At 40.3% G+C, this 13701-nt stretch overlaps 1 long non-coding RNA gene across 4 annotated transcripts in view; it reads left to right on the top strand.

Annotated features, from left to right (window-relative positions):
• LOC111263716 (uncharacterized) overlaps positions 1 to 12354 on the top strand; it is a 68003-nt gene extending 55649 nt beyond the window's left edge. For all 4 annotated transcript variants that reach the window (XR_015312426.1, XR_002682408.2, XR_002682407.2 and 1 more), the window contains one exon: positions 11306 to 12354. This is a non-coding gene — a long non-coding RNA (uncharacterized LOC111263716). The remainder of the gene's footprint in view (positions 1 to 11305) is intronic.
• The last annotated feature ends 1347 nt before the right edge of the window (positions 12355 to 13701 follow it).

Below are 13701 nucleotides of genomic sequence, written 5' to 3'. Positions count from 1 at the left end.
ATTCGAGTCCGTTACTTTTGTTAGCTAAACAATGTGTACTGTTCCCTTGAACCAACAGTAGACTGAGCTTATCAAGGCTGTGGCTGTTCCGAACTTTTCTTACAAAGATAATCAAAGCTGCTGGAGAACAGCTGTAGAAAGTGAAAACACGTTTCGAAAGTTTGTTTCTCGCTTGAATCGATCGCACTTGATTGAATAGCTGGATAATTTTCAATACGTCTATAGATCGCAGATGCTCGTATTGTCTCTGGAAAGAACACGATGATTTTACGAAGATTACCAATTATTAACTGATCTTCTGAACGTACATGCACAGTATGCCGTTGGTCAGGTACGAATCTGTTTTGTGAAAATCGGTAAATTTAAATAATGTTTAATTCGTCTTCACATACGTTCCGACCACTACAACTATGATATCATGTGAAGATTATCTACGGCTAATCTTCGTATGACGATACCGCAGCCGTATAGAGCAATCGTCGGCTCACATCTTTCTCACTTCTTCGAATGACACGTGTACTAGCAATAGCTCAAGCAAAGATTTACGGAACAGATCCGATTGTTCTTAACATATACACAGCGTCAATAGAGTAGTTAATTCGAAATAACAATATTTAAAATGTATCCTCATATTAAGATGATTGAAACTTAATTCCTTGAACAAAATAACGTGTCAATCGGCGTAGTTGAAGGTCTGCTTTCAGCTGTACGCTCTGTGCTGATTTTGACGGACTCCATCGTTGTATCTTCTGTGTTTTTTTCATGCTTTGATAGGGAATGTTGGTAAGGGTTGTTGTACTGTGTAACGCCACCTGCACTGTCAGAAGGATGAACTAACGGGCCAAGACGAAACACAGTGACATCCAAAAGAAAGGATGGAGTCAGGAAAGGGTCCGAGAAAGACGAAGAAGGGAGGCAGAAAGGGACGGGGTTTAGAGACGGGTTGGGATGCTCATGGTAAATCTCGAGCCAGGTTAGAGCGAAGGCTGAAAGGCGGACAAGCGTTGTACAGCAACTAAAAAAGGTAGCAAAAGGCGAATGGGGATAAGACACAGCAACGTAGAGACTGTACCACGGTGTTAGCTGTTGACAAAGAGTTGTTGACGGCTAACCCAATGAAGTGGCTGTAAGACTCCAACAGCCCAGCTCCTCCCGGTTCGGTAAGAAGTAGCACAACCGGGAGGCACCAACTAGCAAAACTCTACCAGCTAGCAAGAAGCAGGAACGCCAGCAATGGCATTAGTAAAGCTGGGAGCAGCAACAGCAACAGCAACAGCAGCAGCAGCAGCATGATGAAGGCGGATAGCTTTCGCGCTCTCTCGAACCCTATTGTCGGTTGAGGCTTCCGTCGTCTTTCCTCGTCAGCCCTCGCTACGTGAGTTTTCCGACGAAAAAAAAAAGATGAAGTGAACAATACTTGCAGGGAAATAGGCAGTAACGGTGGCGGCGTGCCCCTAGTCCATGGCTTGGAAAAAGAACACTTCGTTGAGACCGTTTTGGTCGACAGTATCCAACTGCGGTTTAGACACGCCGCTCCTTTTCTAATGAGAAGGCGGACGAAAAGGTAGACTCAAAGTAACTGAAATTCGCGTCTTTGTTGAGAATCCTTCGGCGTAGAAGAAGAATGTTCTTCGACATAAAGAAAATATGATTGAGTAAGTTTGACTAACGTAACGCATTACGTAAATGGTAGAGAAGCAAAAGTGGAACAGGAGTGCAGAAGCGTGAATAATACGCTGCAGTTATAGCAACGAGAGACAATATTGTCCATATTAGATGTGTATAAATGTAAGGTGGCGATAGTGGCTTGTTTTTCGTAGTCAGCGATCAGAACCAATGTTATGACGGGCCCCTCTACAGGGTATATTCGGAGAATATAGGGCGATAGTAGAATAGCAAAATCCTACTGAATACATCGACTTGACTGGCTCGTATATATGTCACTATATAGAAAGCTGGTTTTTTTAATTGAAAATATTAAATTATGGGTCGAAAGTTGTTCGTAGCAAATCATTGCATCGATGAACATGTAATACCTACACACAATAATATAATACATTTGTTATAAAATGATGGCAGATCGATTTTGAGTGCCAAATACCAATCACGGTGGGGCAACTTCCTTTCATTGGAAAGCAAGCAATAAATTGTTTAAGATAGATTGCTTACTGAATGACTATTGCCAGTTTCAACGTGAACGAAATCTGATAACGTATCGAAAATGATATGAAACGAGGACCGTACCATGCATTACAAATAGAACTTATTTACAGGTTATCTAGTAACAAGTTTAAACAGCGTTTCAGGTGGCCTTAATCCACTTTACACTAGAAATTGTTACTAGGAGACAAGGACTGCCACAAACTCTTTGAGAAACTTTGAAAAGAAACGACTTTGAGAGAGACGGACTGCATGTACATGTGTAACCCCCATTACGTTTCGTTGGTACTATGTGTGCAGGTTTCGGCAAACCTTCCCAACATAGCTTTATGGGCTAACTTATCTATTTTAGCATAGGCTCCTTACACATTAATCAGAATCCCGTTACTGACTTCCATAGCCAGTTGTGCAGAACATATATACAAATAAAGTTTATAATATTTTGAGCCGTCTATCAGCTTAGCTCGAAATAAGAAGGCAACTAAGTGCTCCTCGTATAGAATTCGTATCCTAAGACTTTCGTTTCGCGAAAGCTGGCTGGCTGGCTGGCTGGCTGGCTCCGATTCTAGAAGAGCTGGGATCGGGTGAGCAGAACCCTCTAATGAAAGCTGGAACGGTGTTTCGAAGAGATTAGCCAATTCCTTTCAGATAATTACCGCTTGAAGTGGTCCCAAGGGAAGGCATTTAAAGTCGTTCGTCCTTTAGTGGAAGGCCAACCAGCCACATCAGGTTTGAAGATTTTCCTGCAAAAGCCTTCTATTTTACACTCTTCCTCTCGTTCTGGCTGTCGTCGCCGTTCTAATTCGGCATCTTTCGTTTCGGAAGCAGAAATGATACAGAGTTACTTTCTTTACATGGCGAATAGTCCACTTCACCGTAAATGATCCGTGCCCATTTTGGCGCTAGAGACAGAGCAGCAGAAGTTGGAATCTGTTGGGCAGCCGCGTGTAGACCTACCACTGGCCGGATGTCGTCTACTCGATCATCGCCGAATTGGCTTGTAGCTTGTTAGCGGAATCAAACCCATTTCGCATGTTCGGAAGTGATCGATTTCCTCAAAACGGACGAAACGGCTGGCGGTGGAAAATGAAGTACCGGGTAGACATAGACTACCGGTCCTCAGTGTATTCTGGACTATTGGCATACGTACATATTTATGCGGTAAAACGAACTACGTCGTTATCTCGCTGGTCTATCTACACAATTACTTAGTCGTGATAAAGATTGTATGTGTTTCAGGTTTATATTAGAAGCAGGTTTTTCGGCCAATGGCGTGGTCGGCATCCATCGATCGTCTAAGCTAAACAGAAAATATTAAGCTTGCCATCTGGTTTACACAAATGCGAGCATTCTTGATCGTAGTATTATCATAAATTGGATGACTATCGTCAAGAATAGTCTGCCGCTATAAATGTCTTTAATTGTTTTGTCATATGTACGGATAGGCGAACACTTAGGACTCATAAGGATATTTTGCCAAAGACTAAAAATGAAGCGAGCAGAATCTCGAAATAGTACTGTGACTCGTTGATTTATCTATCAAAATCGAGTAAGACATTGTTGTTTACACTGATTCGTGTACTTTAAGCGAAGAAGCCATTTTCAAGCGGATCGTATAATGAACGATATAAAACTGGATTTTTTGACCAAAGTAAAATAGTTATGAGATCAATTGTTGTGTTGTGATAATATCACGACGTTGTGGACACCTAGCGGTGAAACAGTTAACAAACATAACGTTTGAAGTTATTGTAATTACGTTGAAATTCCTCGCCATAAGCTCTACCAACGAACAAATTCCTGTTGTTAACGAAGCCGATTTTTGCCCTGCATATATATGCTTTTTTTTTTTCTCTACATGTAGATATATTTTATTTGTATAAGATTAATATATTCATTTTGATATCATTTGCTTTATACACACAGGGTCAAGGAGAATAGAAACATGCGCTTCAAATATTCGCTTAAACTGAGGAATCATCTTCAGTAGAAGGATCTGGGAATCATGTTGTTGGATGCTGTTGGAACGGCCCTCTTCTTAAATAATTCTAGCTTAATAAAATTCGGAGCCAGCTAGGCAGACCTTGTTAACCCAATTTTTTTACGAAATCGAAGACGGCGAATACTTAGCAGAGAGTTTCGTGGATTGATCGTTTTACCAATAAACAGACGCATTGTCGCAGATATAGATAACTAATTGGACCGGGCAGACCTGTTATTTATGGCTAAGCACTTGGGCCACTCCGATGCCGTGGATTCTGAGGGACAGCAAATAGCGCATCTGAGTGGTTAGAGTTTATCTCTGAGTGCGTTGTCATGGTAAGCCCAGACAACGAATGAACCGACGATCACTGGTTCAAATCCTAGCGTCCGTAGATTAGGATAAAAGATTTGTGAAAAAAAGAAGGAGCATGATATGCTCATATGGTTACTTAGCTGTCTCACAGACCAGTTGGAAACGTTCCCTTGCAAGACTTGTTTTAATGCAATCAAATGGGCTTCTTTGAAATCTTATCGCCGTGTGATTGACGGCGAACTCACAATTATTTATTACAACCTTTGTGTCCAGCTTTTTTCCAAAATATTTTCGATTAAAATAAATCCAAAATGTGAGGGTACTTTCTTTATGCTTTCATATTTAGAATATATCTTTTATGCAGTAAAAAAAATATATCCTTGTTTAAAATTATAAACCACACAGAAAGGATGCGGGTCTGAATTTGGTCACGAAGAACGCCGTAAAGATTTTGATGGACTTGAACTTCCAGAAGACTTTAGCTGACCTGACAGAGGCAGGCTCATTTGGGACTTCAGTACATACCTCACTGGATCTGCTACATCAGCATATATTTGTCAAGCTAGAAAATTAATCTCTATTGGCTATAAACATTACATGCATACTATACAGACAAAAAAAATAAAGTAAGTTTAGGATATGTATGCATCACGTTTGTTAATGTAAGTTATTGTTACGCATGAGCGAATTCAGTAAACTCAAGTTTCATCTGCAAGAATAGATTGCATGCTCTTCTTTTCTCGTGTAAGTATCTGCCAAGCTCTCGCAAGAAGACATCTGTATTGAATATGCGAGACGCATTAGGTTTGCTAAATCTAAACGGATTTCCATGTGAATCTTTAACAATACTGTCTTACCTTTGTGACTACAACGCGCATAAATTATCCAGTGCTTAATACCATATCTCAACATATAGTGTTATTTATAGGGAAAATCGATAATATGGTAAAGACGCAACCACGAAACGGACATGCTTGGTGCGTACACGCGGCCCTATTGAATCATTTAGAGGAAACTGATACTGAGGAATAACCAGATCGATGTTGCGACAGTAGAACACTCAGCCATGGTTTCGCGGAAAGCTTTCGAGGGACAGTCGGCGTCGACTCCCTATCTTCCTTTTCTCATCGAAAACTAACTCGACATTTTATATATCCTGATTCGGTTCATACATTACAACAGTGAATTCCTTAGCAAACTGATCGCTGGTATTTTTCTCGAACCAATGTCAGTGTATGCATTCTGTTTAAGCTTTTACTTCAAATTTATACCTATCCATCTTCATAATTTTAGTCCTTAGGGCGTCAGAATGGTGCCTTAAGGAGTCCTTACAATAATACAGAGTGAACATAAAAAAATCATTGGATATATGCTAATTTCTTTAGTAAATTCAAGACGCTACATCTAGTTTTATTTCTAAAGAAACATCCAGTGTCTGCCCAACGCTGTGTATAAGAAGATATCTAGTCATATTTATAGAGGATCCCCCATACGTCCGGAGGTGTGTTGATTGGTCGGACTAGAAGAAATTGTATCGTAAATTTAAATTCCGTCTGAAAAAAAAGTGTAACGGGGCTCGAGTATTGCACAAACAAAAACTAGAGCGAAAAAGTAAATAGCTCAGGGCACGCGTTTACTGCGTGATGGGGTGCTATTGACTTCGTACTAGATGATAACATTCAACGCACGACACGCCAGCTCTTTTCTGTGTTGGTGTCCTTAGCTTTCTCCTGCAATTACCCGAGAACGAATATCCTAAGAATAATTTAAGTGGAATAAACTTCTGGACCACATAATATCGACTAATTTTTATGTATGACGAAGTTGGTTAGATACCGCGTTTAACAATCTCAAACGATAAACGATCTTTTCGCGAATTACTGGGAACGCAGAGTTAATAAAGGAATAAGAGAGATAAGGCGATTGTTTCGTGAGAGAATATCAAGCTAGTTTTGACATCCTCTGTAAGGAAAAAAAGCCTTGTGTGTAAAATCGTCTCCTCCACCACCGGGTCTAATCCTGACTAGATTTGAGGTGTTGGGTAGCTGATGGATTGCTCCACCTCGCTAGAAACTTCTTAGTTCACAAACTTTTACTGAGCAGTTCACACTGAACTGGTCAGCGGTGTAGTAACGATTCAATAAAAAAAAAAAAAGGGTATTTCCAAGGTAGGATAGTGACGAGGTTTCTCAAGTGCACTTTTTTAACTCTTACCTTATAAGTAATAGCCAACTGGGGCTAGAGTATAGACATCCTAAGAAGGTCTCATATCAGCGTCGCGGTTGAACTGCGTAATGGTACTTACGTCACTCAAATTGAAGACCATGCAATTATTTTCGCTGCCCAGAAAATGAAATTTACAGCTGGCTTCAGCCAGGAAGAAAATGACTTTCTTCAAAGCTGACGATGCCTGCCATCCCTAAATTATATTTGTATATAGAAGAACGCATTTTTGTATTAATTTTATGGCTTCTCCCATTTTGATATTCGTGCCAAGGCCATCTGTTCTTTTGGTGTTGACGTACAGTAGGAGCATGTATGTTAGTTCGTGGACAGCAGGATCCATTAGGACCTCCTTTCAACAACTCCAATTTACGACGATCCATGTTAGAATACTTCAGCCATCAAAGGCAGTGGGCGGTCCTGATACGTTTTAATATTTGATTAATAAATAAAGCTAACTAATCTAATTTTAGTAATGTATAATCATAATATCAGCATGTATTTTCACTGCTTAGTGCATCTGAGTCGTAGGCAATAGACGCATAAATTATTCCGGGTGATCCAGGGGATGCACTGGACATTTCTTTGATACAAGATATGTTCTATAAACTAAGTAGATTTTAAAATTTAAGTCTTAACTTTGAGACAAACTCTGCCACTGCAGCTGCAATGAGCATGTAAACTGTCTCACTTCCGCAGATCCGAGGGATTAGGCGGAAAACAGCCTAAAACTCCCGCGGCGCTTGAAAACCCCCAATCCGTGCCCAAGAGCAGCTTGGGGCTTAGTTTAAGCTTTCGTATGGAACTAACGTTTGCGCTAGTAGCGTAGACAAACTTGCTTATGTCCCAATGGTGTTTGTCACGCTTATCAAGAAGCGGACGGGAAAGCGAAGGGAGGCCAGCTGTTTGGCCTAATGGCGCTGCCTCCGTACCTCCAGGGCTGTCGCCTTGGTCAGAAAGGTGAGTCGCGTAGTAGTGCTCTAGCGGCGGCACATGGGTCTGGGCCGTTGCGAAGCGACATTGACTTGACGGCTATGCTCTCCGTCAACTTGAATTAGATTGCTTCAAAACAAGTTAACGTCTTCAAAACAAGAAACACGTCTCGTTGGCATGAAGAGGCACAATCTTTTTGCATCATAGTGCACAAATAGAGAAATGTAGCAAGTTAGGTTAGAAAATGCAGGTACCTATCTGCGGGAAAGGCCTATATATGTACAAAGCCTATAGTGAGTTACTCGGATGCCTAAAGTTGCCTTTCGTATGTTTCAAGTAAACGAGTTGTGAAAGATACCTTCAAAGAAATTTAAACATAAAATGAATAATTGAAAAATATTAGTAAGCATAAATAATAGAATACACGAGCAGCTATCTAACTAGACGCTTCAAGGTCATCTAAAAGATACAGAATTGGAACTCTGTAAACCTGGTTGTAGCGACAGACGCTAGTGAAGGAGCATTTTCCTATGCAAAAATGACTTCACGAACCCGCCAACTCAAGCGCCTTTCTTTTACAGCAACCAATTCTCAATAAAGGGCATTGGGCACTGGCGAAACAGTAATCGGTGCCAAAAATGTGGGAGCGTTTTACAAAATGATTTACTAACCTTGTCACGTTTTAATAGAAGTATTTTAACTAAGTACTCGATAATAAAGAGAACACTTAATTTTTCTGCATAATATATTCGCTTAGGAAACTCTTGTATATATTCAGGAAGTTGCCTAGACTAGGAAAACGAAGATAAATAAAAAGTTTACGTACATGCTATTTGTATAGAGCACGATGCACGTAAAAGGTGCTACAAATAGCAGTCACATGTATATGATGTCGACTGATCCGGCAGCACAGTAACTGTAGCCCTTGAACAAGGTCACTTTATTCCATAATATCAAAAAATACACATGTCGCAGGTGACCTGCTCACGGAATAATCAAATGATGGAACAATACCATTTACTAGTGTCGCTAACAGTCAGGAGTTCGCTCGATGAGACGTTTCGTATGTTCCGGATGTTTTATCAGCTGTTTCAAGCTCTACTACTCTACTGTTTCAAGCCTTCCACAAACTCAGTTTCTGCGGAGTTTACAGTGAAAACAAAGCTAGGCCATGCTATGAAATTGATCTTTTTCTTTCCTAGGAAAGAACGCTCGCTATTATTTCCTTGGAGCCCTTTGAGCATTACCATTATGCAAGCTAGTAAATATTTAATCGAACTGATTTTGTTCGTCATCTAGGTGAGGTGTTTTAAGTATATAAACGTTTGTGAGCGTTATACATATATGTTTGCATACGAACCACACGAAAGCGTCTGTGTATCAATCCTTTAATTTTGCTGATTCAGTCGTATAATCTAAGCCATAATATGAGTTAATCTAACGACCAGATTCAAGATCGTTCGAAAAAGCTGGAGAATGCATATTATAGATAAACCTGATAAAGTGTACTAAGACAGACTAGTGATTCGGTGAGATCCTGTGATTCGATCGTCATAAACTCGGACATGTGTGTTATTGGCGCTGCGGTCTTCCTTTTCCTGCGAGATTGTCTGCCATTGGTGATCAGCGCCACGGGATGACCCGTCCCTTCTAGTAAATAGAACAATTCCTAAACCCCTTCTTGCTATGCTACAATACGAATGACTGCCGAAACATATGTAGCACAATCACGGTTTAACTTAGATTACGCTTTCTAGTACCCCAATCGCGTGAGCAGGTGACAATTGCGTATTTGCTTAAAGTAGCGGTTGCACACAACTTAGTCGGCTAAATTTTACCACTCTTATAGAGTACTGGCTTATTTACACTTCTTTACTCAACTGAAAGTTCCGAATAGGGGAAAGTCAAGGTTTCTATTACAAAACCCTACAGATTGAAAGGGTTGTAGAAGGTGCTAGAATGGTGCAGTGTTTCTTCCCATAATTCCTAGTCAAAAATTGCAGCAAAGCTAAGATACGTATTAGTTAAGTATTGAATACTGCACTACCAAAGCAAGTATTTGCACTACTACTAATATGTGCAATAATTTCACGAATTATATTGTTCTCCATTAATATCTCCTATTGTATCCACATCCATTGTGCACGTAGCACCTTTCAGAGGCTTAGAAATATCTGATAAGACGACATAGAGTTTTGCGTAAACCTCAAAAATATTAAACAGATCGGTGGAGCGCAAGAAGCCGGTATTATGAATCACTAAAAGGTCACAATTCTACCTTATAGTTCTATGCAGCGTTCGAAGCGCTGGACGACTCAGCCATTAAGGCTACGAGAATGTATCCATGCTTATGAAGTATCAGCCTGAGCGTTTCTGCCGTTGACGTACTGACATCTTAGAAACAAATATAATATAACAGCTTGGGATAATAAATTGGATTAGATTTATAGCCTGGAGGGGGGCATTTGAGGTGTCCCCTTAGAAAACTGCAGACTTGTATGGGATTATGGTATAAACTAACTGAGCTAGAGTCTACATAAACTTTGCTGATTTAAAAGGTAATCATACCAAAAATATGATATGAATTTTTAATCAAGTATAAAGATAGTATGTAATTAAGTTTACCTACGTTCCGATTCTTATCTTCTGTTGAAAGGGGATTCATAGAACTATTAAGGAATTTTTTATTCAGTAAAATTTATTTTCCTGGACTATAACTTGAATAACAATTAGTACATGAAATACTCCTTTATTTGGTCAATACGTTTAATCGGTACAAGAAGACACTTACACTCTATATTTCAATCTTTTTGGCAAAAACACCCGTTCGCCAGTTCAAAGTTCACGGAGACAACTTCGAACGGATCTAGAAGTGCTAGAAAAGCCATAGCTAATATATTACTTTAATTTCCAAACTTTGACGAACACCGCCAAGTCCTTAGTGCTACTACTATTAGACGAGAAGTAGAGCGGCGGGGTGTTGATGAACCGGTAAAGGCTCCCTTCTTTAATACAAGGTATCACCTTTTTATTTGACCTCTTCTGAGGTCGGCCGACACAAGCCATAGACTTCGTATATCTTCATATCTGATAATCTCTATGTTAACTATACTCTTTTTCCGCTTGATTCAATACAGAAACGTGAAGAATGGGTTTTCTATAGTACTTTAAGCGCAGAAAATAATTTTTTACAATTACAGTTGTCTGTATGAGAACGTTATTTGGGTTCAGGCATTCAGAAGGTGCGCTCTGCCATATGAGGGCACTGGAATTCTTATAGTCAGCTAGAAATAGTCTGTTATGCACAGCGCATTGATATTTTTTAATATGGTATATCAACAAAAATGTTCCGCTCGTTCGGGTCGTTCTTTTATTCATGCTTCAAGATGTTCAAGGTAGTAACTCATCCGAACTCCTAAAACAGAATAGTGGCCTTCTACTTTAGATAAGCAGGCAAGGTGTTTCGTTCTTGCAGGCCGTTTCCTCGGACCAGTAGAAACATGTTACTGAAATTATCGATGTGCTAGCGAACTGTTTTCAATGTCTATAACGACCACATACTTTGCCCGCTTTAATGATTGCTATATTGGTTAGGTAGGCATGCGATATAGCTATAGCACCCCGAAGCTTACAAAAGCGCTTTTCAATCTTCTACTAAGTAGACAATAACCTGTGTGTAACTTTCTATTTCAGGGATAACAGACCACTGAAGGTAGACCACCCCACTGGCTAGGCAGGAGAATGTGGGTCTACATTAAATCTGCGCTGAGGTTATGGGTTTCCTTAAGTTCTTTCAGGTGTGATATGCTCTCGCTGGTGGGCTAACTTACAGGCTTGAGCCTAAAATAAACAGATCTTCTATTTATGGTAAGGTCATGCTTTGCATATAGTTTGCGATATGATTTTGTGTTGTTTGGGATATATTTCGAGCGCCTGTGAGTTGTCTTATTCTTCAAAATGCGCGATAGAACACATGTAATATTGTAAATGTTCACGAACCCCGCAGCAATATACCAATTTCACCCCACTGAATGCAGGACAGATAATCCTTGTCGTTTCTTGAAGTATAGGCAGTTCGTTCCTATTTTCTTTCCAAATAAAGTTACCCAGGCAGTTATTTTCCTCTAACCTAGAATGCCGTCCTCAAATAAGCCGCAGCCAAAAGGGGTCAGGACATACCGGCTACGAATATACAGACAAAGTCTGGGAGGAAAGGGGAAAAGAGTTTCAAAATAAGGCGACAAAACTGAGCCAACAGCGGCGATAGGCGGTTTGTCTGCTTGGCTGATGGAGGCCAAGCAAATCCTAGGATCAGACTAATGGAGGTTTTGATAGAAATCTTTATTCTAGAAGAACTCCTTTTACTCGTTCATGAAGTGCTGCTTTTCCGCTAACAGCCGGCGTCTGCAAGCCAGCGTTAGTTCCTTCTCGATATTCGAGTTCTGCTTGTTGTTGTACTTGTGTGACGGCGACAGGCAAGCGACCCAGTAAAGAAATGAGCGAGACGAAAAAAGGGGAACTTTGACATGATTTGGCGTAATACTGCTCGCGCCATCATGCCACACAGATGCGGGCGTCACTGCAATGTCTCATTGTCACGCAGTTTTATTTGTGCATTCTCCCAGAACGTAGGGCTAGCTTTAGAGTTCTGCGAGAAGGATTAACCAGGATATCCGAAGCGTGTAAAAATAAAACACCTAAGATTATGTGTACCATTACACATATCGATGGTACAGATGACATATGCCTGTCTATCTTTTTAAACTAGAATCACTTGGATATTACACCAAAATGTAAAGTTTCGCATTCGAATAGGCTCAGTTATTCAAAAGGATACGATCTTTTTTTTTGATACAGCTGCATATATATATTTTACTTATGGAAATAATACAGGGTTACGAATTTTGGTCAAGGGAATGTATGTCAATCCTTCGACTGCTCTACGTTACCCACCCGCCTGTTCACTCATAGTCGAGTTTGTCAGCTCGTATATATTATGTAGAGCAATTTTTACAGCTTCAGATCATCAATTTCTAACCTTTATTTGATTGATTTGACATCTAGTTTTTAGGCATATTGGGAAGGCAACTGATTGTTAAATCCCTTCCAAACCACCAAGGGTACAATATTAAAGGAAATACTTTAATTCCACACATGCTTTGTTAATTTAGTTTTGAACCTCCTTGCGGTATATTTCATTTTCATAGGTGAAATAATGCCATCCAGAGGGATTATGCCTGTGTTTCATATCGGCGATGATAAAACCTGCGCATATACATACGAATTTTCGTTATATAAACGGTTCATTCTCCTTACATTTTTACGTTGGCGCATTCATGAATTTTATCTATCCTATTTGTTTAATTTCCTTACTTTCCAAGATCCGCATAGGAAAGTTATCGAAAATACGCGAACATCACATTTATACATACACCCACAGACAAAGACAACAAACGTTTGCCAGTGCGTATTTGGGAGCTCAAAGTCGTATTCCGCCTGCTGCAGTAACAACGGCAAGCTATCCAGGTTTTCATCATCTCTCACCTGTCACTCTGCACTAGTTCGTTACATTGCGCTACGTACGCCAGCGTTTTACTATAGATCCAAAGATGCTCATAAACAGTGTCATTATAGGTTTTACTTTCCGGCTGCAGTTATCCCTCTCGAGTTCACCGAGGCATAAGGCCACTTCCTGGACGCTAGAACCCCAGCTCGCCGATAGAGCAACGGGCTTCAAGCGTCAAAGAGATGTGATCCATTACAATCAGTAGCGTAACTCGAGTACTATCCAGCCTGTTCAAGGTTCAAGTGTTCCTAGGGGATCGAGTCATGTTGCTGCTGCTGCTGCCAGCTACGAGGCTGTCACTATACCTGGAGACGAAAAATGTATACTATGTTACTTGAGATGCTGATTAAGGTAACGGTCTGCGTAATGTGGCACCGGTATGAAAATTGCTTTTTGTACCGCTCGAGCCGTTAAGAATCGTGTGAATACCGAGTGAGAGATAGAAGGCAGCCATGGAAAAAGAAACAAGGGCATTGAACGAATGAGGAGAAACAGAATTTTAAAAAAAAAAAAGCCTGAATCT

Source organism: Varroa jacobsoni, unplaced genomic scaffold (genome assembly GCF_002532875.2).
Source record: "Varroa jacobsoni isolate VJ856 unplaced genomic scaffold, vjacob_1.0 scaffold_786, whole genome shotgun sequence".
Classification (NCBI taxonomy): Eukaryota; Metazoa; Arthropoda; class Arachnida; order Mesostigmata; family Varroidae; genus Varroa; species Varroa jacobsoni.
This window is presented reverse-complemented; position numbering and strand designations above follow the sequence as displayed.